Genomic DNA, 6,000 nt, shown 5'->3' with positions numbered 1-6,000 from the left:
TTCTTGAAAGTTTCCAATATGTCCTTGGCATGTTGAATTTTTTTAGAACCCATCAACCTGTGAGGAAAAGGAGCATGTAAGATATCTTCATCAGTAGGTTCACGACATACCTTCTCCTTTCTTGCCCTTCTTGCAATTTCATGCTTTGGGATCCACTCAGGTGAAGATGCTGCTTGTTTATTTTCCTTCATGTTGATTTCATCCTTTTCCTTAGGCCTAATCACTTGCTCAACCTGCATCTCATCATCATTTTGAATCAGATTTTCAGAATTATCAACCTCACCAATTACCTTACCAGTTCTCAAGATAATTGCTCGAACATGCTCATGCCCGGTTGGTATCACTGTTTGGCTAGGCATCATCCTAGCTTCCTTTTGACTCAAAGCTGTGGCAATTTGCCCCACATGATTTTCTAGATTGGCTATGGCATTATCTCTCTTCTGCATGTGGGCGTCATTCCTTTGCATGTAGCTTTTTGTCTCCTTGATGAAACTATCTGTGGTTCTAGCCATTGAAGCAACAAGTTCTTCCAAAGTCGGTCCTTGAGGTTGTTGGTGAGATTGTGGTGGAGTGTAATGTTGAGGTTGATCATGAGGTGGACAAGTATTATGTTGGCCTTGATATGGTTGATATGGCCCTTGTTGAAAATTTGGATTGTCGGTCCACCAGAAGTTCGAATGATTTCTCCACTCCGAATTGTATGTTTGTGGGAAATATTCATTCATAGGCAATTCATTCTGACATGAGCCAAATGCATTTGCTTCCTCCATCACAAATTTATTAGAGTATTCTTGCATAGTAAGTTCCACAATTTCATTTGCGGCTGCCATTGGTGATGGTGGAGGTGACTCCTCGGATGTTCCTATAAGAAAAAGAAACAAAAACAAATCAAGATAAAATGAAACAACAATCAATAAACAAAAATAAAACTAAGTACTCTAAACATACTCAAACAAAACAGATAAGCAGCCGTGCCAGTTCCCCGGCAACGGCGCCAAAAATTGTTGCATTCCTAAAAGGACACAAATTAATGTGCAAACAACCAATTAAAAATACCCGCAAGTGCACGAATCTATTGAGGTATAGATTATGTAAGTACGGGGTCGATCCCACGAAGAACTTGTCGGCTTCCTATAAGTTCTAATTTGAGTACGTAAAGAACACTAATTTAACACACCACAAATGCACAAATGCAAATTGGAAACTAAAAATGAGTAAAGAAATGTAAAAGAAATAAAACAACACAAGAAACCAAAGAAAAACAGAAACAGCACTTTCTATCACCCTTTTATCACCTATTTATCACCTGTAAACAGTGAAAATGAACAGTGCGACCGGTCGTGAACAGTGATGACCGGTCGTTTTTGGACAGATTCATGTGCGACCGGTCTCCTGAACAGTAACGACCGGTCGTTTTTGGGCAGATTCGTTTCTCTGTTTTTCCAGTTTCGACCTCTGTCCAGTGTTTTGCCTATAACTTTTCCAACCGTTTATCCAAATTTCAAGTTCTTTATACGGTTGGATTCAGCACAGAAAATGGAAGAACACAACGCTGACCAAAAGTCAAAAACAATTACGGAAACAAATAAAATTCATTAAACAAGACACACAACGTATCAAACACACAACTCACACACACATTTGGGGGGGGGGGGGGGGGGGGGTTTGGTTTGGTTCAAGTGACCTATTTCTATTGCAAGTAAATGGACTTTGAATTTAAATGAGAATGGCAGAGATGAGTTATCAAAATGTGAAAGTACCAAGTAACAAACACTAGGGTTTCGGAATCCACCCTAAACAATTCTACCCATGTTCATGGATACTCAAGTGATGAACTCTAAACGTGTTGATGAAGATGTTCGCAATCAAGACCATGGGTCGTGGCTCAAGACGCATTGATTCTCTCTAATATACGTAAAGTGCATGGTTCGTGCTACAATACTTGTGCCCTCCCCATAACCGAACCTAGGTATGGTTCGTACTTCGATTCAATTACAAGGAAAACCCATTAAGTTCAAAGAGAATATGAACATCACAAGAATCCTAATAGCATGGTGTTTACATTAGGTATTCAAGAAACCAATTCACATGGATGATTCTTACTTCATCCATTTATTGCTTAGGATAACATGAAGATACACATAATCCCAACAATCTCAAGAAGCATTCTTTCAAAGATGGCCAACCAAGGAAAAACACACATCAAGGATAGATTAATTTGGTGAATTGGAATTCATCGACAATATCTAGAAATTCATACACTCAAGCATCAAAACAATAAGGTAATCATGTTTAGGGCTTCAACCTAAGCCCTAGCTATGGAGTTTAGTTGCTCATAATTATTTCAAACACAAATTCGAAATATAACTAGAAAGAAGTTACAGATTTTGTGAACATGGGAGCTCAAGGTCTTCAATGGTGGAAATCTCTTCCACTTCTTGCTTTGTTGCCCTTGTCTTCCTCCTTGAGCTCCCTAGCTCCAAGCTTCATCTCCAGCTCCAAAATCTCTGCAAAATTATGGAATGATTCTGATTGCAATCGCTGATGCTCTTTGCACTCCTCTCTCCTCCTTTCCAGCTTTTCCAAAATATCTTTTAATATAAAACAATTACTTTTGTTAAAGCCTTAAGCCTTGTCTCCTTGCCATGATGGGCTCTTTTGTTATTGTCTTCACCAAGATGCTCTTTGTTTCAGATAATATCTCTCAACCAAAGTAATTTCTTGTTACCTGATCGGTTCATAATTGTATATTATTTCTTACCCTTCTAGCTTATGATTTGGTTATGTTTTTGAGTTAAACTTGTGCTTTTAATCCTTTTTGTGTTTATCTTTCAGTTAATTGAGCTTTAGGTAACAATGATGGCTTTGGAGAACATAATTCATTCAATTCAAGCATGTTAAGGCCTAATTTGGATGAATTGATGAAGAGCTTAAAGACAAATTCATTATGGCTACAGCCCCCTGCCAGTCCAGTTCCGTAGGTCATATTGCAAGCTTTGTTTCAGCAACCTACATAGCTCGGATGAGGCCGCATTCTTCATGAAAGTTGTTCCAATGGGTGTGTACTATAACATATCCAAAATTCAGCCCCATTGGATAAATATGGAGTCTGTTACCTAGCAAACACAGAGCCATGCTCAGGATGGATTTTATCAGCGCGCAAAATGAGTTAGCAATTTGTTTTGGCCTTAACTTCCTCCTCCGACCTTGGATTGGCCCAAATAATATATGGCTGGAAAGAAGACATTCTGAACTTCAATTTTGAGTGCTTAAAGTCCTAATTTGATTAAGAGAAGCCCAAGTTGTAAGCCCTTGAAGTTGCTGGTCATGCTGACCTCAGCATGTGCTGGTTGGATGCTTGGTCATGGTGAGCTAGGTATGAGCTATCATTTCTGGTTGGAAGCTTGGTCATGGTGACATGAAGATGAGCTAGGGCTGCTGGTGGGATTTAGTGGTGAAGTGCATCAACCAATTCAAGATTTTCTAATACAAGTGCATCACCCATTTCAGATTTTCTAATACAAGTGCATCAACCATTTCAGATTTTATAATTCAAGTGTTGTATGCATTAGTCTTATTGAATTCTGATTTTCACTTCCCCTAGGCCTATAAATAGGGAAGTTCTCTAAGCTTGTAATAACACCCCAAGGGGGGGAGCTCTCAAGCACTTCTCTAGAGCTCCCTTCCCTTATCTCCCTCAAATTCTCTTAATTTCCCTTTGTAGTTCTCAATTGTTGTAATATGATCCTTTTACTAAATCTTCAAACACTTCCCAAACACTTCTCTATTCTCTTCCAAGCATTCTCCAATTCCTCAAACACATGTCTCTTCCCTTCCAAAGTTCTCAAAGTTCTCCAATTTTCCAAACACTCTCTCTTCCAAAATCCACAAAGTTCCCAAACACAATTCCCATTCTCTTCCAAATTCCCCATGTTCTCAAACACTTCTCCCATTCCTTCATCAAATTCTCTAAACTTCTCAAACACCCTTCTCTCCCTTCCCTAAGTTCTCAAATTCTCCAAGTTCATAAACATTCTCCAAACTTCTCAAACACTTTCTCCTCCCGTCTCTACGTTCTCAAATTTTCCAAGTTTCCAAAATCCACAAAGTTCCCAAACACCACTTTCCTTTCTTCTCCAAAAAGCCTACATATTCTCAAACACTCTCCAAACACTTCTCCCATTCCTTCATCAAATTCTCAATGTTCCCAAACACTCCTCCCTTCTCTTTCTCAAACACATCTCTCCTCTCTTCCAAAAGTCTCCAAATCTCTCAAACACATGTCTCAACCTTTCCAAAATCCTCATAGCTCTCAAACACATGTTCTTCCAAAATCCTCCAAGTTCTCAATACTTTCTTCTCCCTCTCAAAGTTCTCAACACTTTCTTCTCTTCCTCAAAGTTCTCTTAATTTCCTTAATGTTTTCGTAGTTGTAATTTATTTTTCTTGTAATGTACATTCTTTCTTCTTGTTTTGTTTCTTTTGTTTTTATTTATGTTTTGTGTAGGAAAACTGAATTGGATCATTCAATCACCAATCCCTGTGGAATCGACCTCGCACTTACATACGCTAAACTATCAACGGTTCGTGCACTTGCGAGTATCACAAGTTGAGGATGCAGTTGAACCCATTTTGGTGCAGCTGAATCTACGCAATAAGTTTTTGGCGCCGTTGCCGGGGATCGGTAACATTGTTTGATTCTATTTGGTTTTCCTACTTTTTATTTATTTTTATCTTTTTCTTAACTGGACAGTTTCATGTTTTAAAGTTAATGATGTTAATTGATAAGTTGTGTTTGTAGTCCAACGGACAAGGACAATTGCCTGACAAGCAAGAGAACTGGGTTTGAGTCCCAGCTTACACAACACAAAAAAAAGGTTCAAGTAGCATGTTGATTATTTCTAGTTTATGGTTTCATTCACTTGCTCTTAATTAAATATCTTGTTCAAGTTTACATAAACACCATATGACTCTTGGACTGATTAGTGAATGAATGGGTAGATATTGAAGACAAACACCATGTTTAAATTCTACTTGGTTCTCTATTGTTTTTCTTGTTCTTAATGGGTTCGGAATTTGTGTTTAGACTAAACACCATAGCTAAATGCTTTTTCTGAATACTTGATTAAAACCACACACCATATGGATAATCATATTCGAGAAAGAACGAACTTCATAAGCTAGTTTGTTTACTTTGCTACTTGTTACTTTGAAGCATGAAATTGGACGTGTGTTGATTTTCCTTTCAATTTTAGTTTTTATTTCCTAATCCTTTAATTCTGTTTCAAGTTTTCTGTGTTTGTTTTAGCAAGTAATGTCAGCTTAATAAAAATGGAGAGAGATGGTAACTTCAATCATAAAGATAGGGAGTGTGGAGTAGTGGGAGAAGTCGCGACCTCCAAATGCATCATGCTCGACCTAATCGCTTCAAGGGGGAGTATTCCAATCTTTTCTCTTTAGTTGTTTTGTTATTATTTTAGTAATTTTAATTTTCTATTTCTTTTATTAAAAAAAAATTAAAAAGATTTTTTATATTAGCTGACTCGTGGTAACTCCAGTGAGCGTCTCCGTCAATACAGTGTCTAGGAGTTCTTTAGGCGACACCTTCGGTGTCTAAGAAGTTTGGGTTTTAAGTGGGACCTTTGTGACCCCTCCAACCTTCCCGGATCCCCTGGCTGTGTTTTCTGAGGCCTTAACTGGTCATCCATGAGTTGCTTGTATATTTGTGTGTTTTATAAAAAAAAAAAATACAAAAAAAAAAATTTTAAAAAATTGAAATTTGAGTTTTTATTTTTTTTATCCTTGTAAATTGCAATTTGGAACTTCTTTTTTATTTATTTATTTATTTTTCTTTGTGTGGTCAGTTAGTTGTAAATAATAATAAATTTTTTAAAAAAATCAATTTGGAACTTCTTTGTTTTCTTTTTTTTGTTTTGTTAAGTTAGTTTATGTATTTATTTACGTGGTGTGGTTAGTTAATTTATTTTTGAGTGTTAAAAA

This window comes from Prunus avium, chromosome 5 (assembly GCF_965620075.1).
Source record: "Prunus avium chromosome 5, drPruAviu1.hap1.1, whole genome shotgun sequence".
NCBI classification, from domain to species: domain Eukaryota; kingdom Viridiplantae; phylum Streptophyta; class Magnoliopsida; order Rosales; family Rosaceae; genus Prunus; species Prunus avium.
The sequence above is the reverse complement of the archived record's forward strand: the minus strand, read 5'-3'. Positions refer to the sequence as shown.